Here is a 25995-nt window from a genome sequence, read left to right as displayed (position 1 = left end):
CATTCGAACCCGTCGAAAATAACCATAGATATTGCTCTAATCGATAAAACTAAATTACGATCAAACAAGTTTATATTAAGTTTAATTTTCCGCGGTGAATATAATTGAAATGAAGCAAAATTTTGATTAATTGGATTAGGATAGCAGTTAATAATACAAGCTACTTTCACCATAATCGACTAATAATGATCTACACTGCTGAAATGTACAATGCGGAATGTAGCTAGGCTAAGCTACTGAAACCTATAATTAGGTTGCCGATTTTTTTTTCTTGTCGGCGTCCACAGTACCCATCAACGATTGTTTTTTTCGCGGACAGAAATTCGGGGAATAATCATGCCGCCATAATCATCTAGCCCACGGTTTCTTTGAACCGACCAGTGTATACACTAAAGTCCAAAAGTTTGCAACTCTTTGAACTCTCGCAAATCTTTTCAACATTTACTAAATTTTCAATATTAATTTCACCAAAAATTATTCCGAATTTTAACGAATCCATATGCTTACGCATGCGACGAGTTGGAACCTAAAATCCGAGATTAAAATCTCTGTAGTTAATTTTTGAAATTAGTTAATTCTGCAATTGTAAAATTCAAAGATTAGAAAATTTGTAGTTACGTGTAATTAAAAAATTGGAAAATTTGTAGTCGTACAAAATTTTTAAGGTAGTTAATTTAGAAACGACAAACTTTGAGATTGTTTATAATTGAAAAGGTTGCAGTGTCGAAACTTTTGAATGGTAGTGTAGCTCTTCCAGAGGTAATTTGCACAAGATTGAACTTCCCGAACTGGAGATAATTGTTCTGTTCGTGCGATCACCTTCTTGACATTGATTTATAGTGATTTGCTCTCTGAAACACCGCAACTCGGCCACATGACTTAGAATAATTTCAGCGTAATGAATTATGAAAATCATTCGAGCATAATCACTTTGTTGTAATGACTCCCTTGCATTACCATACCAAGAATTCAAATGAGAAACATGTTACCCTTGTTTCTTTCATTTTTACATCATCATTCGAAAGAGCCTGCAAATCTTTTAAAAATAATTTAAACGTGCGATACATAATTAAAAAATACAAATGACTTTGGGACGCAACTGAGAATTTGGGATGCAAAAAGTTAAAATTTTCGGCTTCCAAAAAAAAAAACGCAATTTTTATTCATAGCTATTTTCCATATTATCCAAATGAACTAAAAAAATTTTATTCGAATTCAAAATTTCGATTCGAAGTAAGAAATATGCATAGTTTTGGATATTCTGTATGAATTTTTGGTTCTCCAGTACATGCTGGATAAAATTTTCATTCATCTGCAAGGATGAATTATGCGAGTCTCACCTTGATGATGCCGAGCACACCTGCAGGTACCTGCCATTTGCACCTTGAGCTCTCATCGGTGTGCATTTCTTCTCGCGATAGCTGCAGATTACGGGGCAGACGGCGGCATTGTTACAGCTCGGCGATAACAAAGCTTCCCTTTCTAGTGAGAGAGTGGGAGAAGGAGAGAGAATGATGCTAGGATAGTCGGTACTTCAAGGTCTCTGTTTATGTGCACCGCGATAACAAAGTACTCATTGGTTATCTTGATTGAGGGGAATTAATGTCGTCGCGGGTCTCGCGCGAATTCATTTATCGCGCTGGCAAATTGCCCTAATACTTCAACACTGGTTACCTTTGTTGATTTTGCTCTGCACAAAAACGATATTGTACCACTCGATCAAAGTCCTATAGATCCTTCAGTTTAAAATACAGAATTCGTTTCTAATCGTAAATATTCAATTTTAATGTTCCTGGGTCCATTTTGGCCCAGCATTCAACTCTACCAATGAAGGCTAATGTGAGTAAAAAAGATAGAGAACTAGCCATTTTTTGAAATGTTTGTACCGAGTTTGTACAAATTGTTACGAATCGAAATGTTAATGTCTGTAAGTCCTCCAAAAGGTGTGATTTTGTTCTGTTATCACTATGCAAAGTATTTTCATAAACTTGACCCTATTGCTCCCTTTAGTGCCTGGGAAGGCGTGGCTTAGTTGCTCCGAATGTATGAAGTGCCTGAGAAGGCGTGGCTTCGTTGCTCTCGCACTATGGAGAGCCCCGAAGGGTCGTAGTTTCGTTGCTCTCACTGTATGAAATGGTTTAAGATGTGTGGTTTTATTGTCTTCTCTGTATGATGTACTCTTCAGTCCTCCCACTCTGTAAAGTATCTTGGAAGGCGTGGTTTTGTTGCTCTCGCTGTATCAAGAGCCTTGAAGGGGCGTGGTTCCGTTGCTCTCTGCACACAAAGTGCTTTAAAGCACTCGTTTTATTACCCCCACTACATAAACGTCGCAATAGGCGTGGTCTCATTACTCCCACCATATTACGAGTCCAAAGGGGGCGTGGCTTCGCAGCTCCCAACTTCGACAGGGCCATTTACCACTTATCTCGTAGGGGAATCTGTGTCCTATAACACAACTTGTGCTCCACCGAGAATTACGTAATCCTTGTCTCTCGAAAATTAACCTAAACTAATTCATACTGATGGGTACTCGCCTTTCGCAGAAGAACGAAGCTGTCCAGTAGAGCTGGCTCAAAAAAATCGGCAAAAATGTGTGAGACTGCCAGCAAGGGGAGGATTAAATGGCAGGCGAAATGAGACGTTATATTAATCGATTTAGCATAATTGAAATTCAACCGCGCTACCGCGATCCCCGGACGATGCCGATCTCACTATGCGCCTCCACATAAATATATTTTGCGCTCTCGCGGAGGTAGCGCGTGTTAACATTTTCATACAGACACGGGCCCGCGTGGCCCCGGGGAGTGTTCCCCAATAAAGTAAATCGAAGGATCGATACGAAGGGAGAAGGAAGGCCCTTTTCGACCCTTCTCGTCGAGTCTCTCTTGGTGAGCCACGAATCCTCGGCCTTTGCGGCCGCCGCTTCTCAGCCCTCCGGCAAAAACCGGCCGCGGAGAACAATGCGAATATATTACAGTATTCCGTGCGCTGTAACAAAGAACCAAGACCCTGCCAGTCCCTTTGTCCCTTTTACGAGGCATGCCGGGAACGAGCGACACGCTAAATCGGTGCTCAATGCGATTACCGCGAAAATCGACCAGAAATCCCCGAGCATGCTCGCTGGAGTCATGAAAAAATTCTCATCCCCGCATCACACAGCCGGAAAGTCATTAGCACAACGAGTTTTCAACAATTGTTTATCCTAATTTGTTTAAAAAAAAATTGTAACCCCCAAAATCTCGCTGAAACTTCCACGATAAGTTCTCGATCTTTGAATTGCTATAGATTTGAGGGAAAAAATCGTACGGCGATGTGCCTAGGTTCATTTTAAAGGGTGAAATCTCTACTTTTGACACCCTAAGCAGTGCTACTGTCTAAAATTTTTTTCCGGTAGAAAAAAAGGCGGAAGAAGTACCTTCCTCAGGTAGAAACGAGTTCAGGTGCGCATGCTGGTTCGATTTTCTTTTTCGCGGAGTTATGGCAGGTCATATATCAAGCACTTCTCCGCCAACGATAACTCTCGCTCTGCTTCGGTCCTTTCAACCTTGACCAATCTATGGGATGCCATAGAAAGTCGTCTCGTGGTGAGAAATTCAGACACCAATCTCTCCGCGGTTCCCGTGTCTTCTTTTTTCGCTTTTTTTCCATAAGGTTTCGTTACCATATAACTGAAACGCCATGAGAATTTCGCACGGTGTAGACTTACACTCCACAAAGATAATTTCTTCTCGTGGTTGAACCCGATGCAACGGAGAAATTCCTTGAAATTTTCATAATGAAATTATTTTCAATTTTTTTTTGTTAAATTTGAAAAAAATTATGTTCCTACATTTATGTTCGTTTTTACGTTTAGTTAACAATTTTTTTTTTTTTTTAAGTATCCTTGAATAGTTTCGTCGACTTTCTGAGATCGTTAAAGATGGCTGCGATAACCCGTGACCCTAATTTCCCCGGAATTATGCGCGAGAACTGAGGGAAAGGTGACCGTCGAGGAAGGAAGTAGTTGTTTGATAATTAGCAACGGCCGGCAGGAACCGTTGAATAGCTTTATAAGACGACAGTTGGTGCGGGCGACTTCCTGTTGCAAGGAAGTCTCCTTCCAAGTCCTTTTTCCGGTGGGTGCTTCGAAATTTCCACCGGTGACACGGCCAATTCCGCCCCGGCGGATCTTGTTCTTACCTTTTGATCGCTCGACCCGCCTCGGAACTATAGCTCGTAGCAATTAACCGCTTCCTCCAAGTATCTGTCTCAAATTTTATCAAATACAGCACAGTCTACTGAACAATCCAAAAATAGTTTGAACCCAGTAACTATCACGACACGCGCTTAAAAAATTAATCAACGATAAAAATGTCATGCTATAATAAACTTCCACGAGAAGGAATTTATACTTTCTCGAATTTTTTGCGATCGGAATTGTGAACGAAAAAATTCCCTAGCGTTAGTCTCGGTGTCTGCAATGCATCAAATTTTTTTTTTTCGAAATTTGGGGTGCAGTTGTATGGGAATTGCATAGGGAATGTATGGTATGTTTCTGCAAGAAGGATTTTATACCTTTTCGAATTTTTTGCAGCCAAGACTCAAAACTAAAAAATCAGACAAAAATTCTCTAGAATGACTCTCGGTGACTGCAACGTATCGCGTTTTTTCCACAATTGTAGGATCCAGTTATCTAAGGAAAAATAATTTTCAAAACTCATGTTGCTAGATTCACCGAACAGAAATTTGAACTTTTTCGAATTTTTGCAGCCGGAATTTAAAAACGAAAAATCGGAGAAAATTCCTAGGTATTTGTTAGTCCGTGTTAGTGATATGCAAATTTTTCGAGAATTTTTGCGCGCCGTTAAGCGCGAAAACCGGATTAAGAACCAAATGAATTCAGCAACTGCGTAAATGTAGGTGATACAGCAATTTTGTAGAATCCTTGGGTTTGCCACGGTCGGGCAACGGTGCAATGGCATTATCAGGTACGTGTATTGACCCAGTAGCAGCTGGCCAGGTGTACGGCTCGTTTCTCGGTGTTTCATGAAGCGTAAAGTGGTCTGGTAACGGTCGGAGAAAGGGAGAGCGAGAGAGAGGTTTTAGCGTAAAAGCGAGCAAAGTGAGCGTTGTGAATGAGCTAGCTTCGCAGAAGACGGTTGCAGCGTGCATACAACCTTCCAGATAATCTATAGAAGCCGCGTGCGGACGTGCGTCGCTGCAACTGCGCGAGTTGCGTTCCGTTTCAATTAGAAGTGCAATCGCGCAATCGTTAGCAAGCTAATTGAATCTTATCGTCTTTGGTCTCGCGAATCCGTTCAATCAACCATTCATCACTGCAATCCCTTTCTCTCGTACAGCGATACGCGATCCACAGGATGCATATGCAATAGTCGACGCTCTTGCATTCGGCGCACGCAATTCGTTGCTGCAGTTAGATGCACTCTTCCTTTCCAAGAAGCGACTTTTCTTAAATTACACGGAATTTTTCTCCCACTCATACACTTTGCAAAATTCTGCACAAAATCTGCAACTACGCCATCACCCTCGGGTACACTAGGGAATTTTTTCCCATTTTTTGGTCCAAAATTCTGGCTCGAAAAAATTGAAAAAGGGACTTCTTTTTATAGAAGCATACAGAGTAGTACATTTTACAGACCGTGTGTTTTCCGCTTAATAGTGTCGCAAAATTTTGAAAAAAAAAAATCTAGGACATAATTTCCGCGAGAAGTATACTAGGGAATTTTTTCCGATTTTTCAGTTCACAATTCTGGCCCGTAAAAATTTGGAAAGGTCCAGATCTCTTATTACAGGAGGACACTAGCTAGCACATTTTGTAAAATATATTTTTTCTATTTCTTTACATCCCAAAATTCTGAAAAAAATCTAGGATGATGGAATCAGCGTGGGGTGTGTTAGGGAATTTTTTCCGATTTTTCGGATGAGAATACCAGTAGTTGGAAAGCGGTTTTCAACGCAGATAGACGACGGATCTCGAAGAAATTGCATCGCGAAAGTATAGGGTTGCAGTTAACGACAATAGCGTGACAAAGAAATAATTATGCATTCATGAAATTCAAGATGGACGCACATTTGTAGGCGATACGTAAGCACCATCCGATACGAGCGCGGTCCCTGCAACCCAATGAAACTTCTATCGTTTACAAAAAGGATAAGCGCCGTATGAAACTGCTTGCAGGATTTCGCAGAAGCCGCGGAGAAGTTGTCCCTCGAGGACGTATCAGGTCGGGTTTACAATGTACATTCGCAAGCCGATAACGTTGCCCTCTCGAGTAGCGATAGGAAGTCCGTTAGCACTGAAATTCCTTAACGAAAGTAATATTTCATAGCTACGTTTTATTTCAAAACAATATTGAATAATTTATTTTATTTTCAAACAATATTGAATACATGATTGTTTACTTTACCTAATTGTTTAACCGGCTTTTTGAGGGAATGGTAAACTGTCTTATAGTCATACGAGTCATCTAAATTGCATACAAGAATGTAGAATGCAACATTTTTTAACAGACGAATAATTTTATAATTAGAACTGGTTAAAATCTCAAAACGTGATATAAACCCAACAACCCAACCCAACGAATTATTTAGTACTGTTGTAAAAATTAATAAATTGCATAGTACTGTTTCAAAATTAAATATTAAATAATACTGTTACCTAACACTGTTTAAATAATCTATTTTGAACCGTTTTTAAAACTATTGTTATCTTGGAATTAAAAGAAATCAAAAATGTTAATATATTTAATAGAGTTTCATCATCAACCCTTTATAAATAATTATTTGCTTCAGCTAAGAAAAATGTTGTGTTGCCAAATATTCTAGTGTTTTTAAGGTCCGACACTATTTTTTACTTTAATTTGAACTAAGTATCGATTAAACGCTCGAGAGATCGATGCTATCGGGACCGAGATCGCAGTCTTTGTTCTTCAAGGGTTGCTGGTATGTAATAACGAGCGCTCGAGCGCTCTGGTCCCACGATTCTCGGAGCAACATAAGCGCAAAAAGACTAGGAATGCTCCGATACCTCTGTAAACGCATTAAATCGCGCTGGGAGACCGCCATCGTTAAATACAAAAACGATTTACCAGCCAGAAAATTCGAACAAAAATTACAGAAACCTTAAAAAAGGTCGTTTGTCAACTTAACAGCAAAATTCGCAGAAAATTGTTGTCGTAAACGCTATTATTAAGCAAGACATTCAATTGAAAGTAATACAGATTTTTAAAAATTTATTATTCGTAGCAAAAAATACTTTAATTTTAATTTGCAGATTTAATATTGTTCAAAAATGGGGAATACATTTTTCAGAATTTCTGTTATTTTTATTTTCCAACGTGTGCCACAATTAATTTTAATCTTGTGTTTGAATATAATTTAATATAATTCTTTATGTATTTTTTTTTTTTTAAGGTAGAGAAAAATAATTTTAGTTTGGGATTTTATTAAGTTCGATCAAATAATATTACTGCCGAATAAATTCGAGAGGAAGTTTCATCGGTTTCGTGTTCGAAACCGTAAATTGCAGCGCGTTGCATCGCGTTGCAACCTGCAATTACCGTGCGTCGACCCCGTCCCGTGGTTTCGGGCTTCTAAGAACAATTTTCGAGAAAAAAGAGTGCGTCTGGACCGCGATAGGCCCATTAAATTGCACGAGGCCGGTCTCTCTCAACAGAGAAATTGCCTCGTGCATCTCCGCCATCTTGCGACCATGCACAATAAAAAAAAATCATTCCCCTGTCGCATAACAAAAATAAATAAACATTCAAAACTAATTCGCTTCAGAACGAACTTTATTTGGGAACGTTTTAATTAAGAACCTGTCCCCCGAGGCACCCTCAAGGATGTACGATTCATTTTTTAATGTGAACTCTCTCTTAAATATAAAACTGAAAATTCTTTCAAATTAAATTTGCGGAATCTCTACAATTCTATTCAATTAATGGGGAGAGAAAGTAGAATTATGTTTAATAATAGTCACAAGAAAAATTACAACGTTATACAAATTTTTAATTTTTTTGCAACAATTTTAATGACGAATTAGCATTGAGCAATTAGGTAATTGTTTGTATTCGGATACTTGCAGCAAAAATCGAATGTGGAAAATTTTTAGAAAGTTTTCAAATATTTTTTCGAGGATACTGAAATGATGCTAAAGATTGGCCGAATGGCAGTGTCAGTGTAGACCGTCGACAAAGGTATCGGCCACATGGCCGACATCGAAGCGACAGCTGCACCGGTGCGCCAGCAGGATAATCACGCCGGAGGAAATATCACGAGTTGCACCTGGTCCTGATAAATGGAAATGCATCGACCCGAGAATCAGTGCACTCTACTCGGTAACACTATAACACTCCACTCTACATGCCCGCTGAAAATATTTCGCCGAAAATTGCCGTCTCCCATAACAAATATTCCATCAAAGTTGCATTTTATCATTTCTCCAACATCAACATTATTAGAAAGAATGAATATAATAACCATTCAGAAAGAGAAAATAAAATAAATCGTAGTACAAAGAAAGATTGATAAGTCGTTCAAAAATTAATATAACAGTAGAAGCATTCAATCACGAATGATCTGACGATTTTACCATTTCTTTAATTTCGTTGAAAAATTGATGTAATAACCATTAGAGAAATTTTGTGAAATCCTTGGAAGGCTAATCAGTTTATTGCTGCGTTTCAAGAATTTCGGTACAACCACGCAAGAAACGCATACGCCAGAGATGGGCATTTTTGGCTGAATTGAAACAAGACCGTCCCCACCATAGCACCCACTGTCCCCACCCAGTAAGCGCCGTTACCATGGGACAACGAAGACGCAAGACACCATCAAACGCGACGAAGGTGCGCTGCACGAAAGAGGGGCTGGTGGGAGAAGCAGGCGTTTGAGGGGCCCCTACCGTGCCCGTCGCTGGCATACACGGTGGTGCAACTTCCCGTCCTTTTTCATGGGAGCCGAAGGACTCCATACAATTTTCTGGTTTACTCCCTTGCGGTCTCGAGTGTCCTGTCCCCCATTCCTAAGAAACGCCATGGGACGGTGCACACCCTCGCTTCTTCCGAGCATCCTCGACGGATGCAGGTCAGCTTTTCAACCCTCCAGATGTTCAGGATGTTCACGACATTCACTATGTTCACGAGAAATATCCTACCAACGCTGCATCACCGGCAAACATTTTATTTCGAACCTGGAAAAACGGAAAAATATTTCTAAATCATTTAATTTTGAAAGAAAATTATTCACAGCAATTTGTCGATATTTTTCTCGTAATAGAAGATTAAAAGAAAAGATAGTAATAAATAGGCACGTGCAACTTTTCATTTTAATTAATGAATTTTTGTTTCGCAGGAGAATCGATATAGGGGAATTTTCGTTGAACAGGAGATTCCCTATAGTAAATTCTAATAAAGTAAAAAACTGTTCATTTTTATTAGTGTATGTGTCTTTGAACTTCATAAATTTGCACGCGCTATAAATGTTTACAGCTGCGTTTGACGGTTTGATTATAACAAAGGAGATTAAGATTAAAAATAGTACCTAAGAATGGTACCCAGAAATAGTAGAGAACGATGGCTCCAAATATTTGTGCAGCAGTGCAAGTAAAGGAAGCTGCACAGTGTGGATAGGACATATTGTTGCGCGCACGTGAGCACCACGTGCCTTTACCTTGTCTGCCCCAAGTATTTTCTTTTCCGATTTTACTAGTCAACCCAGACCTTTCTTCTTCGATATCACCTGCTTCTTCTTATCTCGTCGTTGTAATTATCTCCTCGTGCCTATACCGCTTGTTGGTACTGTTTGTTTATCCAGAGCTAGTTTATACTACTGCATCGAGAAGCGTGAGGGCTCGTTACTGCAATCTATAATCACTGTAAGATCTATTTTCACAGTTATCTGTGAAGCATACTTTAACGAAACATTTTTCTCTCGTGTGTTTGTGTTTAAAAATTTTGAAAAAATCTGAGATATTGTGCTCACTTTGGATCATGCTAGGGAATTTTTTTCGATTTTTAAATTCAAAATTCTAACCGCAAAAAAATCCAGAAGATAATTTCTCCTTTTTACAGAAATCCGCAAAGTACAATTTACAAGATGTATTTTTTTTCTATTTAGTAACGTTCTAAAATTTTGAAAAAAATCACCCACCTTCCAAGCACTAAGAGTCACCTTAGGAAATTTTTTCCAATTTTTTTGAATAGCAAATCTGGTCGCAAGAAAATCGAAAGGATGTAATTTTCGAATTGATTAGATATTGACAGACATAATTTGCACGATTAATCTGAGAAAATTGTTTGTGATTCAGATCCCGCGTTTTGGCAGACAGTGTTAGCTGAAGAATACAGAATGTCACAGTGCTCGGTAGCCCCAGGGGTCAGCTACTTCCGGCGGAGATACGAATTAAGTCCCTGGTTCTAATCTCGAAGGATGTTATCTCGCTCGGTAACAGGCGCAGAGAATTGCGCGTGTCGCTGCCGCTGAAACCCTTTCACCCTTCTGTGAAAAGATAGCGACGACACTGCAGAGTCATGATAATCCGAGGTGAAGCTTTGCGAGTCTGCAAACATCCTTCGCGCATAAAACGCTTCCATTCTCTATCTCGTTCACCTTCGAAAAGAAACCCATAAGTCTCCACAATATTTTATCCCATTTTATTAAGATTCCATAAAAACTTCAAAAATAATGTTTATCCTCAAGAAAGCATTGGGTGATCCAAGGAATTTTTCAAAATGCTACATCATCTCCATTATGACCAATAAAAAGTACAGCAACAGAAGAAGATAGCAAATAAACGAAACAACCACACCAGCCTAGGCAATACTAAATTCAGTGATCAAACTTTTTTATTAACCTTTTCCCAACATATTCTTGACATTTTTCTGATTAGTATGATACCAAACACGACACAGTTTGGATCTCATTTACTCGTTTAACCCCCGATATAGCAGAACCTCGATTATCGGATCTAATCGGTGGTTCGGTTCGGATAACGGAGATTTCAATCCATCGTGGATTACACAAGTAAATATGATCGAAATTGTATCGTGTTTGGGCTCATTTTAACCAGAAAAATGTCACAAATACGTTGGTAAGAGTCTCATAAAAATATAATTTTCATAAAAAAATTTTGTTATTGCTTTAATGATATATTCACACATATCACGCACGTCTATTTCACAAAGATCAACGTAATCTCAAGAAACATTAAAAACATTGAAAGAATTCGTGAACATTCTTTTATAAATTGATGCAAAACTATTTTGCTTGGGTATCTGCAGTTGTATTAAAATGGAAAAGTCGCGTTTGCTGTATGTCTGACAGGTTAAAATTTATTGAAACGAGATTCAGTTGCTCTTTTCACTCGTTTTCTTTGGTTTTCTCCATGATATTGGGTTTCTGACTGTCGGTCCCGCCGACAGGGTTCGGAAAGCAAACCCACGGGATATAGGGGCAGCTGTTGTGCATTCCTGCGTCTCTCTCTCTCTCTCTCTCTCTCTCTCTCTCGCCCTTCTCCCGCCCTTTACGATCCAACCACCGCGCAGCAGCCCTAAGCTTTTCCTTTTCTTTCTACCTACGTTTATTAGCTTTCCTTCTCTTGGGTTCTCTTGGACGCTGTCGAACCGAATAATCAATGGGCGACCGGCCCGGAGGAAACCCATGGGAAAAGCTGGACCCGACGCAGTGATCTCCGGGCCTCTGCTGCACTCTGGGACGCACTTTGTACGTGTATCTCTCTCGGTGTATCACAACACAATTTTTATTTATATATTATAAATTCTTTTCGTGAAATTTCATACCTTCTACAGTGCATAAAAAAATACACAAGCACACAGTACTTTTTAATATAGGAATTTTATAATTTATCCCAATCCTGTCCTGTTCATGCGATTTTCTTGTTTCTTCTTCATTAATGTCTTCCATTATACATTTTTTTAATGAAATTTCATACTGTTTTAGGGTTGAAGCTTCTGCAGTGCACAAAAAAATGCACAAATTCAGAGTTTTGCTTTAACGTACGAATTTTGCAATTTATTGCAAGACAGCGTTGAATTAAATATTTATGCGATTTTCTTTTGTTTCTTTTTACTAACATCTTTGCCTCGAAACTGTAGCACTATTTATAACAGACGATTTTTATGGTTTGTTGAGAGGCTTTGGTGAATTATGTATTTTTTTATTTTCTGTTATGCTGAATTCTTAATTTGTACCTTTTATTATAAATTGTTTCCAATAAAATTGCACACTGTTTCATAGTTGTGCGACTTTTCTGCATTTCCTGCAAAAATGTAGAATTGCAACACTAATTTTCGACACACGATTTTTATAGTTTCATAATTTGTAGAACATTGTAGAAATGCAAAGTTATACATTTTAGAGTGAAAATGAAAAATTGATTCATTCTATCAATATTTCAATATAATTCAGAATCGCTTAACATGGTTCACGACCTGTGCAAACGTATGGTTACAAAAGGAAGTGACGCAAACAGACAAATTCTCGATGAAAACGCGTCGTTCACATTCATATTCCGAATAGGGCCAGGAAACATTGTTGCAGGCCACGTGGTTCAAATTCTAAGCAGCTGTAGCAACGTTCCTAGCCATACAACATCGTAGATATATCTGAATTATGGATCCCCCTTTATCTTTGCTTCCTTTCTTGTTAACTAAGCGCCGCCTCTCTTGAATTCTCTGCTTGCCGCGCCGAGCATAATCAACAGAAACCCTCCGGGGAAAAGTCTTCGGACCGAGCTCTGCGTTTTGGGCATGGGAGTCTCATAAGCGCGCTCGTCGCGCTTCCATCACGTGCCAACAATGTTGCTTCGTATCACTGAGAACAGTTCCTGTAAAATTTGTTTAAAAAATATATTTTGCTAATTTTTCACAATCACAATTTTTGGAATTTTTACACGTTGAATTGTAAAATCATAAAATTGTGCACAACACACAGGCCCCCATTAGCGATCAGTATAATTCATGCAATTGTAACATATAAAATTTTGGGAATTTTTATCCTGAATTATCAAATTACAAAATCGTAATACACTGGTACATTACATTGCTGTCAGTATAGTATGAATTTGTGTAATGTGAAAACAGAATTTTTTATAATTTCGTTGCAATAAGTATTTAGAATTTTGAATATAAAATTTTGAGCAAGTGATGTTCGACGAATTTTTAAAAATTTGATTGCAATAGGGGGAATGCCGAATTTTTAAAATAAAAGTTTAGATTAATGGAGTTCGTTGTAAAATTTTGTTGCAATCAGAACGATACAGGAGTTTTAGTATAAAATTAAGGACAACAAGTGTAATGTTATTTCTGAAATTAAAACAATCGCAATTTTGGTGTCGAAATACTTTGTGTTAATACAGAGGGGTCGTGTTGAAAAATGAATTGGATTTGAGATAAGAGAAGATATTCTCGAAAGTGGGGGTGTCAGTGCAAAAGGAGAAGAGAGAAAGCGTGAACAAAAACGGTTTCTGTGGACAGCTGGCGCTGTGCACTATGGCGAGGTTTATCATTCTAAGCAGGGGAGGTTTCTCTCGGCTCTTTCATGCACTCCGCTCCCTGCATGTGTGCGCTCTCTTGCCTGCATTGTGCCCTGCCTCTGCGTCCACTGGCCGACGAGCCGTTTTCATTCACTATAACGATAACAAATAAAAACACGTGATAAATCTTCTACCGGCCATTTTCAAACTGTTTTCTTTACCATCGCGTGGCATAATAAATAAAATTCCATTACAGTACTGTACCAAAATTCTGCCAAATGTTTCTCAATTTCAAAATTTATAAAAGATATAATTTTTAAAAAGGGAGTGAGACATTTCCTTTTTTAAAATTTCGCACTGAACATTGCATCAACCATTAAAATTATTCAACCTCCATGTTCAAAATGACTAAGAAAATATTTTTTTTCGTAGCAAATAGTTATTAAAAAATGCACAAACACTGTATAAAAATCATTCTAAATGCTTTTTCGAATTTCCATTCAAGAAGACAATTGTTTATCAAACATGCAGCTTCGCTCGCCGAAAAGAGGAACAAATAAAAAATTAAAAAAATTATGTATTCACTCGTCGATCCTTCTTCGATAATTTCGATCGACTCTAATGAATGGTCGCACGCACACACGGGCCGTGTATTCCCGGCGATAACACTTATTTCAGACGCAGCGTGTTTGTCACCCTTGATTGGCCCTCGATTTTATCTTTTGGGGAAACTTGGAGAAAGGGGTTCATTGATGGACACCACTCATTCGCTGTGTGCCTTCGAATTAACAAATATTAGAAATTGATACACTGTGTGCCCTCGACAAACAGTGGGAACTATGTTTCTCTGGCGTGGGGACATGGAGAACTGTGAACGGTGGACAGATAACTATAACAATGGCCAGATAACGTCGATTGTGATAGAGATTCCTGTCCGCAGCTACAGAATTCCTTCTAGAAAAGTATAATGAGGCCGTCTATTGAAAGAATGGGTGATCATTGTCTCTCTAAAAAAATAACCTTTCTTTTATACATATATTTATACAAGTTTTGTGTGCACATATATTTTTTCTTTCATTCCTTCTATTTGATTTTGACATTGTTTTATTCATTATATTTTTATTTTATCGCCACTTCTGTTCCCTTATTTTATTTTTATTTTATTGTTACACCATTATTTGCACTTATCTTTCATATTATTTTGTACATATCTTACCATTGTTTTCTACTATTCTTCTAAAATATCATTTGTTATGGTAACACACATTCTAATTAGGAAATTAGAAAAAGAAGATAAAATTAGATTACATTCAAATTTTGAAGTTTTGAAATTTTGAAGAAATATTCTAAATTTCAGTTTATTTTTTGGAAAAAGATTTTCCATTCTAGCTCATTTGAAAGTATCCTAAATTCGTATTTTAGTTACATTGTCCTTGTTTTCAATGACCACAATGTTTGTAAATAGTGTTAACGGTGTTAACTAAGAAAACAGTGTAAATAGTGTTAACACTGTTGAACGGCGAAAGCCGTTCCCGATATCGGTGTGGGTCAGAACTGACCCCGGCACAGGCGTAGGTGTGTTTCAAGCATCGAATAAGCTTCTCAGTGTGAAATTGTATGCAAATGAACGTCGAACAGTTAGAAAAGGCGAATTGTCCGATTTTTATGGGTTCGGTGACATCAAAGGGCCCATAAATTGCATAAATTACACAGTGGGGTCACGGATTGTTAATCAGGCAAACAGTCATCGATGTTTCGAACATAATCTCGATATGGTCAAAGGGACTGAGCGATTTCGGGAACACATTTAAATTCGTTTATACCTGGGATTTCCGTGTGTTTCGTAACTTTCGCTGGCGAATAATAAATCAAAATGATCGCGATAGTAATGTGCGATTCACACAATGCCACCTCTAATGAAAGCCACTCTAACAGCCCAATAAAATTCCAACAAAAGGTCCGGAGTTGTCTCTGTAATTATACTTTTTGAATCGTGCTTTCTCGAGAACCTGTTGTACGAAAAATTGTTTAGACAATAATTTGTCCATTTCGTGTGCAATTTTATTTACATATTAACTTAATGCTCTGCTATAAATAGAAATAGAGCAAAACAAATGCAAAATTATGTAAGTAAAAAATAAAAATGAAATGAAACGTTATAAGTGAGACATTGTTAAATATTTCAGAGCACAGGTTATCAAAGTGATATCTATGCGTGGGGTTGTTTTACACCAATGGGCATTTTTGTAAGCATAATCACTGGATTAAGAAATTTTCCTTCAATTTGTTAGGGGTTGCTTGGCACCCCCAAAAAAGGCTTGACCTAAATCTTTTTTGGAATAGTTTGAAACCAGTTGTAACGCTAAACCACCACACACAAATTTTCTTCGTACTATTAACTCCTTTCTATATTATTTTTTCACGGTTACAGTGATTATGTAACATTTTTGTCCCTGATAATTTTCTAGTAGAAAAAGAAAATTTGTGTTTACCGCAGCTTTGCTTCAACGTCGAAATAAATGCAACAAGACAGTTAAATGTGGACAACAGGAGAAGAACATTTTATTTCAAATAAAAAGAATAACATTCAAATTTAGTGTGGATTACGTTTGACATGTTCACCACGATTGTGACGCGTTATCAAAGGGCGAAGGGTTGTTTCTTATCTCTGGGGAAGCAGGGCCCGTTCTCAGCAATTCTAACAGAATCTCACTGGTAGAAATAATTTCTCTTTTAACCTCCCGGCTTCCTCGAACCATCAAAAAAAAGTCCCGATTTCACTAGGATCACCCAGTATTCCCCATTTCCGAGGTCCTTTTGTCCTCTCATCCTTCCCTCCCCAACCCCCTCTGTCTACATAGTGATTTTGTCAGTCCTTTCCGCATTCACATCTCTCTCTTCTCTCTATCTTTCTCTTACTCTTCGTATTTCGTCCTTCTGTCTTTCCTCTTTCTCTCTCTCTCTCTCTCTCTCTCTCTCTCTCTCTCTCTCTCTCTCTCTCGTTCCTCTCTGTTCGAGGCTCCGGCGGACCTCGGAAAGAGAGAAACGGTCCTTGTTGCTATGCAGCGGCCGACGAGGAGATCCGCGGGACCGAGAGAAGGAGAAAAAGAGAGGGAGAGAGAGAGAGAGAGAATGAGAGAGAGGAGCGACCAAACGGAGCAAAAGGGGGGGCGCCCCCCATGATTATTATTCGCAGGCCGAATAACCGGCGCGGCCCTCTCGGGAAGAGGCAGCCGTTCCCCATGCTGTTTAACCGCTTTTTTCCGAGACCTCCCCCCTTCTCCGAGACCCCCTCTCCGTCTACACCCCTGCTCGACTCCCCCCACCCCCCGACCCCCCTTATCAAGCGGTTATCGGACGCCGATGTCCGCTTTTTCGACGATCGAATCGCGAGCATCGAAGTCTCCGACGTCAACGGACATCGCGAATCCTGAAACACAAAACAAATTTTATTCACGAAGTTTTCTTTACGTTTAAGTAGTGCAGTCTTTACTATTTATGGAGGTGTGCTTCTTTTTTTATTTAGAGAAGTTTATCTGCTTAGGACACCTGCTGAATTTCATTTACAATTTTCAACATCACAAAATCAATTTCCCAATGAGAGAAAATTCCTACATCCACACATTCTCAATTAAACCAAAAAAAAGGAATCATGTCAATCCAAATAATTCTCAAAATAAAATTTCTCAAACCCAATCCTATCTCCCCGAAGACAAACAACCGTCGAAAAATTCGAACGCCTCTAACTCATAAACAAATTGGCATCCATCAAAGTGATGACATAAACCCCCCCTAATTTGGCGTGCAGATCACCATACCATCGATCATTTCGATCCCGCTACTTCGAGTTCTGCGGAAACGACCCATCCACGCCACGTGGATATCGATCATATTCGTATTCCCATAGGTTCTCGTCGAAAATGAATATTTAGATCTCGGCGAAATAATTGTGTTATTTGTGTGCGAGCAACGTGACAGACAAAGTGTCAATTCTTTCGCGCTTCGGGAGATAATTATTCAGGATCACCGGAGGCATCGCTATGGGTCTGGGTTAGTATAATACGTCCGAGGGCGAAACTCGATGCTGCCGATAGGGAGATAGAGATAGGCGGAACAGGCACGAGCTTTGAGAGTTGGCACACCGGCCAGGCTAGACCCCATGGTGACGTAACGTTATTTACTTTCGAGCCTCCCGTTGGCAACAGGTCGATTTCCCATGGCGGAATTCTAAAATAAGTGAAAAAGTGAGAAAAAAGAACGGTGCGGTGGGGAAGCCGATCTCTGATTCTTAAAATACACCTGACTCACCATCGACGTCCCTCCGCACACCATAGATCAAAACTGCGCAACGATTTCCGGTCTAATTAACGCGTCATCTCGTTGTGAATCAGCATCAACTGAATCACCAATATTAATCATATCAGTTAAAAGTTACAGTTTCTTCAAATAAAATTGAATTAAAATAATCCAGAAACGTGAATGAAAAATGAAATCGTAATTTGTTAGAAAATGTATGGAAGAACAGAGAGAAAATTCCTCTTGGATTAGATTGTCATATAATTATGATTTTAAATTAATTTTGTGAAATAATTTAATTTAACAGGAAATTAGGATTTATCCCAACGAAAACGTGAGGAATTTCGTGAGCCTGAAAGGGAAAGGATTGGAATGAGCGGTGCATCGTGGGCCTGCTGGATACGAGCAGACGTTCGGTTGTCTATAAAACGCTTTTCCCACAGTCTCCAAAAGCGATTATGGTCGTCTGCCCAGATTCCAAACGCCCTCGGTCTTGCACGACCTAGACAACACGCGGCAACTAACTCCTTCGAGGATAAAATCTGCTTTGAACGGCCTTGACTCCTCCGACTGGCTACACCTATGCACTCTGGATGCACCGTTGCAACGGTCGTGTCGTTGGCGAACTCGACATTGCAGTTTTTAAATTAACTCCCTAATGAATGTCGTCCCACATTCTAGTTTCGTCTTGCTTACTTTAAGTAATTGTATCGAGCTAAATATTGATTTTTTGGGGATGCAAAAATTTGAGGACGTAGTTAGAAGATGATCAAAAGTGCACATGGTAGTTGCATATAAATTGGTTTTTCGGTGAATAAAATTACAGTTACCATCGACGGTGTAATAACTCCCCATGTCGTCCTACATTCTAGTTAGGTCTTGCTTAAAATAATTATATCGATCTTAATTTTGATTTTTTGGGGATGCAAAAATTTGAGGATGTAGTTAAAAGATGAACAAAAGTGCACGAAGTAGTTGCATATAAATTGGTTTTTCGGTTTTGCGGTGGAAAAATTGCAAAGTTAGCTGAGATTATGTAACAATTCGAGTGAATTGAATCTTCAGTTTTAAGGGTGCACTTAATCGCTCATAGCGAGCTTAATTCTGATGGTTTTTTCATACAAAAATTTAGAGATGTCGTTGAAGTATTAAGGAAAAGGCACCCCGAGGTCCCATAACGAAAGTCGTTGCAGTTGCACGATAAGAAAATGTCGAAGTTAGGCCAGAGTTTGATATTAAATATTGGTATCCGGTAGCTTCTATACAGTATTCAGAGCGTGGCCGAATTAGAAAAATTAACCGTAACGTCTTACAGGCGTCGAACACGGTCGCAGAACGTGAATGAACTGCTATATGTATACCGGGTCGCCTATTAAAGCGGTTAAGTTATTCGCTCCACGAATCGAGACCCCATAAAAGTGTTACGGCGCATTTTACTGCTGAACAATTATAAGGCGACGGGGCCGCCGTTCGGAGATAATAGTAGTGTACGAGTTCATGTTTATGGTGTATGGGCATTGTCTACTTCTCGTGCGAGAGAAGTCCGATGACTACTAATGAGACACCAAACGTAAAATGAATGTGCCGCCGTAAATACAATTACTGTACCTCTTACAGCAAACGAAGTGTCCCGCCACCCTTCCCCCAATAAAAAAAAGTCAACTTTTCAGTACATGCAAAATTTCCGCATTCCTTGCAGAAAATAACCCGTATGAAATTATTAACATAGCATGCAAATTATGGGAATTAGAGAGGTTCGAAGCTGGTTTGTTAGGGAAAATTTTGGAAAATGTTTCTTTTGGGATTGGGGTGAGTATGGTTAAACAAATTAAATTTTCAGGATGTTGTTTAACTTGTCGGGACATTGGAATGAATGGAATGATTGCACGAGGGCGTTTGAGTGTGAATAAGTAACAAGAGCGTGGGAGAGGGCAGCAACGAGATGAGAAACAGTGACTCTTCGTGATTTTCTCGATCAACGAACGGCCTTGCGGAGTACAGCGAAGCTCAAGGCCGATACTCGGCTTGACGCGCGTTAGAAATTCCTGTGGACGAGCATGCAGTCTCGATGAACAAGCATTTTTTTGTTTTCCACGGTGCAACTCAAATTTAAGAGATAAATGTCCAGAAACCATTTTTAAAAATATTTTTTAACAATTTTCAGTATTTCAAACGTCAACTAAGAAAAACTTAACAATAGACGAGACCCTCTGGATTCGAATAAACAAAGAAACGACTTGATCTGACAAATAGTTTGCGAGATATAAATTTTTTAAGGAAATCCTGTCTCTACAAAGATGGATGAATATGGAGGCTTGTACTTTATAAACAAATTGCAATTCGACGAAGTGATGACTTAAACACCCCCTAATTTTGCGTGTATTTTATTATGCAATGTTCACTTTTATGCAAAATCCACGACATTCATCGCGGCAATCTCAATTTTGTAGATCTTACTATATACTAGCAAGAATGTCTACTCTAGAATTTAAACGATTAAGTTCATAATTTTCGACATTAAAAAGTCAACTTTTCGATAATTAAAAAATTCCGTTAATAGACTAAACATTGCCGATTCGTATAAAAAAAGAATCAACAAAATCCGACAAACAGTTTCCAAGATAAAAATTGTAGAAGTGAACCCTGTCGTTACAAAGATAGATAAATATTGTAAAATTCGATATTTTATATTTGATAAATGAATTGAAATCTAACCATTTGATGACATAAACATCCCATAAGTTTGCGTACACTACACCATAGAATGTTTCATTCCGATCCCACTAGCTCGAGTATTACAAAAACATGTTATGCGAGTCACGTGGAACGGTATTTGCAAATAAAACCTCGACTACCACTTGTAATTTCATTAGGGGAATCGGTACAGCGTTTGATAGTCATAATTGATAGTTAGCCGAGCACGATGGCGATACTTGCAGCTATTCCGTGTACTGGCAACAGCGCTAGCGCCAGATAAAACCGGCTGGGGAAGCTTAATCGCTCGATAACATTTACCTGACCGGTTTGTTTCTTCATTCATCTCTCTATCAATGGAGCGTCTAGCCCTTGCACTAGGTTAGTGTGTCAGGATACCCTATAATCCACCAACCGACATAATCGCGCTATCAATAAAAATTGCTAAAACCTGCTAATCAATAACCAAAAATATCACGTAATCAACATTTCCAATTAGCTAAAATTACACAAAATATTTCAAAAACTACAACAAAACGTCAATTGAAGGTATTGTTACCCTAAGTGTCTATCGCGTATCCTCTTAAAATTAGTCTCAAAAGAATTAACTTAACAATCTACAATAACAATGAAAACCACTGAACTATTCATTGTGCTATAACTTTTACACTAATCGCCCAATCGACTTGAAACTTGGCACGCACACTGTCAATGGCCTAACCTACACACCCCTATGCGCTGGCTACCCCCACCCTTCTCCATCCATTTTTTTTGCAATTTTTTCGGATCAGCGTTTATCGAGGAATTTTTTCTTCTCTTTGGTTAAGGGATGAATATTTCGAGATTATGCGAACGGGGCGCGATTAGGGGTACCAAGGGCAACGGACCGGATCCTCCAGCTTCGTTGTAGGTAGCGTAAGCGAGGGTGGGCCGATCTGCTAACAGGTACGGGGCCAAAGTTCACGGCTAACGACGATGCGATAATGAGACAGAGATAAGGTGTTCTGGGTGTTCCCCTCAGGTTCAGGGGGTCGTACCTGCTTCGAGGACCTGGGATTACCCTTGGGAGAGGGTGAGGGCGCACTTTCGTTCGCCGGGGAACATAGCAGCACAGGTATGAACCGCTAACTATGCGAAATTGCCTTTGCGTTCGTGGAAATTGGCAGGAATCGAAATACCTGACTAAATAATTTAAAAATTGAGGCTGGGCCAAGGTTGTCTCTTCGACTTCAAGATGTGCCATTAATTAGAACCGTTCGTTACGAAATTTTGGCTGTGATTTTAAATTTTATGGGGTGCTCTCCGGTTTTCCCGCCAAAAGTTTCTACGAGCAGAAGTAGTGTCACGTCCTCGAGATATTGGTGGATTTTGTCTGTCTGATTGCCTGGAAAATTATGAAAAAATTATAACACATTGTTGCTATGTAGGTGTACATTGCAGAATTTTTTAAAATTTTTCGGTTGAATGTCTCGATTGTAAAAAATTAAAAACTGGTTCAGAATCGGTCAAATCGTTACAAAACGAGAAAGAGTTCGAGAAAATTGCAGACTTTCTTCTTTAAATTTGAAAGCGACATTGTCAATATTTTTATAGACGCTACATATTACTGCGACCGTGGTCCTTGAATTTTCTCAGATTTTTTAGTCGAAAACTGCGGCCGAGAAAAATCGAAAATGAGAAAGCTGTAAGTAAACGTGAACAAATCCTTCCAAAATGTGGATTATTGATAGATATTCAAGTGCAACAATATTTTTGCGACAGCTACGTACTGTTGCAACTGTTGTGCTCGAATTTTTCCAGATTTCTCGTCTGCCAATTCCCGTTACGAATAATCAAAAACAGAATGAGTTCGTTGAAAGAACAAAAGTTGCTTTCAAAAATCGGATTTTATTAACTCGAACAAATTTGTAAAAATTGAAACAAATGCTCGGAAACATTCTAAATTAATTGGGATGCTGAAGAAGCAGTTCTATACTAACAAAATCGGAATTAAAATCAGCAGAAACGGTCGTTTAAAATATTTTACAAATAAGTGCAAGGAGAACTAGTCTCGTGAAGATTAATTCAAAATTTCTGGTTTCCTCGGCCGGTGGACGAGACACGGTGGACTGTCCTGATCCGTTAACGCGATTTGGGGAAACCTGTCGAGGATCCTTTGTCCGAAGGCCGGGGTTTCCAGGCTCATTTCGGTAAAGCGTATTGGCAGAGCGAGCAAGAAGGGACAACGGCGGTCGTTGTAAATTGTTGGTGCGCGCGGGGCCCTTTCAGTTGTCAGGGTTCCGTGAATGCTGTCGGGGACCTGTGGATTAGCGATTTCCAGCCGTAAAGCATGTCTTACGTTCCATGCGGATTTACTGATCGTTTCGTTCCGAAGAGGCCTCTTCCTCTGCCAATGCTGTTTCGTCTATTCGTATACCTGTTTCGTCTATTCGTATACCTGTTTCGATACGCTGTGAAGAGAATTTCGAGATTGTTCGAGGTACTCTGTACTTTCAACACCCCCAGGTTGTTCTTCTCAAATATATTTTTGCGACAGAAATTTAGCCAAGAAGCTACCGTAACATTGTCTACAGAAATCGAATAGCCCTAAGTAAGACGGACCCACGTTGAAAGATATATTTTTGCGACAGAAATTGAGCCAAGAAGGTACCGTAACATTGTCTAACAGAAATCGAATAACCCTAAGTAAGACGGACCCACGTTAAAAAATATATTTTTGCGACAGAAATAGAGCCAAGAAGGTACCGTAACATTGTCTACGAAAATCGAATAACCCTAAGAAAGACGGTCCAACGTTAAAGCCGCCGAAGGCGAGCTTCGCTAATTTCTATAGAAAAATAAAATACCCGGAAGGATTTTTAACGAATATATGCGACCATTAGACCCACGAACAGTGTACACAACGTTCGCAAACGTTTCTGGGAAGACACTGTTACACCTCGACCATACAACACTACGGGTCCCCCATCGTGTATTTGTGTTTAGATTCGTGCGTGTCTAATTGTACAACCGTGAAAGTGTTTGAAAGACACCGACGCGACGGCCCGAGTAGACAGGCATGGCAGCGCAAACACACTGTAGCCAATCTGGAAATGTGTGTCTGCCAAATTCCTCGCGGGACATGCGAGGACATTACTTCTGTCAATAAGTGTCCCTTCCAAAATTCACTTTCTTCAAACTCAAACCTAAATTTCCTCTTCGTTTGACCCATTGCAAATGTGCGAAAAATCGCATTGCGATCCTAGGCTCATTGTAATAAATAAATATAAACGCCTGGGAAAATGAAGTCTACACATTGTACAATGTTTCAGACTCCAACACCTCTGAAATATAATCTGTTGCTGCTTCGTTAAAAAGAACCGTACGACCATCCAACTTGGGTTATTTCCAAGGGTGAACCCTGTATTTTCAGCACCCCTAAACAATTTTTCTGGAAAAAATTCTGCTACCCCCCTAAACGCTCCAGCAAATAAAGTCTGTACGTTTCACAATCTTCAACTTAAAACTATCCTAGTTTTGTTTAAAAAAATCGTACGATCATCCAGTTCAGCTCATTTTCAAGGGTGAACCCTGTATTTTCAGCACCCCTAAGCAATTTTTCTGGAAAAAATTCTGCTACCCCGCAGAACGCTCCAGCAAATAAAGTCTGTACGTTTCACAATCTTCAACTTAAAACTATCCTAGCTTTGTTTAAAAAAATCGTACGACCATCCACTTCAGCTAATTTTCAAGGTCAAAGTCTCTACTTTTAACGCAAATAATGATTTGCTCCTCTCAAAATTTTGTCGCCCTAGAAACCGCTCTAGAATTCAAGGAATGTATGAATTTTCCACTTTTTCAACTTGGAACATCTCGACAAGGTTAAACAAATTTGTCTCGTGGTCGAATCCACCGTGGACTCCAAACGAGAAGTCTCCCCTTGGCAAGGAGCCCTCAAAAGTCTGTTCACGATTTTCCCATACCACATTCTGCCACTTTTGGTGGGCACCCGTTCCGCATACTGCGACCACCATTGCACCAGATGTCTCGGACCTTTCGGTCGCGATTCCCATAAAGTGGAACGCGGCGAAATTGCTATGGTTAGTTGCATTTTCTCCGGCGGGGGGTTCGTTGACCATAGCAAAACATTCCGTTAGGCGGTCGCGGTGCCGCCGAAAAGGCCCCCGAGAGTTCGGTTGTGTCGTTAACGAGAAAGCGGGGCCCCGGCTCGCCCAACAGCCGTCGTCGAAAACAGAAACATACAGTGATCGAGGGAGAGGGGCGATAGGTGTAGTGACGCGCGTCGGAGAAAGATGGCCGAAAGAGAGAGGCTGAAACAGGTCCTGTTGCCGGGCCCTGTTGCTACGCGGCCGACGGTGCATCGTGCTGAATTCGCAACGAGCCTTTTCGGCGATTGCGATTGCGTCGTGAATAATGTATGTATAATAGACGCGTGGCCATGGCTGCCGATCGTTTTGACACCATCGGACACCTTTCTATCCGACGACCTCCGCTTTCCGCAGGACGAACGGCCTCGAACTGGTCCACGTCATCCGCAGAGAGTCCTGCGTGTCCTGAACCTTGCTCACGCGATCGCCTAACTGCGCAGTTTCTGGTCCACATGGTTTCTGGCCCTCGGTTAGGTCGCTTGCCAACCCTTCCCGCACTTCAGTCCCTCGAAAAATCCTTACCGAATCCTATTTTCAATATTGTGCGTCAATTTTTGTAGTCTTTCTATGAACTGTGGAATTTTTTACTCTCTATTAACTGTGGAAATTTAATTCTCAAGATTGATGCAATATTTATAAGAAATCGATCAATATTCTACAGAAATTTTTATCGAGATTATTTGCGATACAAAAATTTAGTTAAAATTCTGCTCAAATGGAAGCGTCTTCGTCGAAATTTTTGTATAGGTGTTTTGTCCAATCTACGCATGTGTATCGAAAGAATTGTTTAACTTGAATTAGTATTCTGTAGAGACTCCCTTTGTTGGTACCAAGTTTTGCCTAGAAGCCAGACGTTCGTGCGTCATGAATGAACGAAAACCACATGGCACGTGGTTTTCCCGCGCAGCTGCGCGCGCGTCATCCCGAAAACCGTCTCGAAGGTCATAGAGACCTCTTAATGGACGCCAAAGAGATGTCTCATTGGTAGTCTGGCTTCTCGATTGCAGCAGAAACGACAAAACCAACAGAGCGACGTTGGTCCAACTCCGATCTTAAACATTTCAACAATCTATCGAACAAAAACTGTTCACATCCAATCAAACTCTATTATCAAGCATAATTCTTATTTTCATCGTTCATCAACAGAGCTCGCGATTCTCATAAAATCTCTCTGGGCGCCTGCGAGTTTGCCGAATTTCTCCGGAGCAATTTCGCCGGGTGAAAAAAGGTGAAACAGGAAGCGGCCATTAAGATTTGTATCCGAGCGCGGAGGCAATTACTTTTGTCTGGCAAAAGTTCTTCTTCGTTACGGTCCAGAGAGAACCGCGGCGCAAAACGAGCAACCAACCTCCCTAGAATCCG

The 25995-nt window shown here is 39.7% G+C and overlaps 1 protein-coding gene across 1 annotated transcript in view; it reads left to right on the top strand.

The window, feature by feature from the left end:
- Nucleotides 1-25995, top strand: part of LOC143358542 (uncharacterized) — a 41214-nt gene that overhangs the window by 2389 nt on the left and 12830 nt on the right. The gene's annotated exons all lie outside the window — the stretch shown is intronic.

This window comes from Halictus rubicundus, chromosome 11 (genome assembly GCF_050948215.1).
Source record: "Halictus rubicundus isolate RS-2024b chromosome 11, iyHalRubi1_principal, whole genome shotgun sequence".
In the NCBI taxonomy this organism is placed as follows: Eukaryota; Metazoa; Arthropoda; class Insecta; order Hymenoptera; family Halictidae; genus Halictus; species Halictus rubicundus.
The sequence above is the reverse complement of the archived record's forward strand: the minus strand, read 5'-3'. Positions and strand labels throughout refer to the sequence as shown.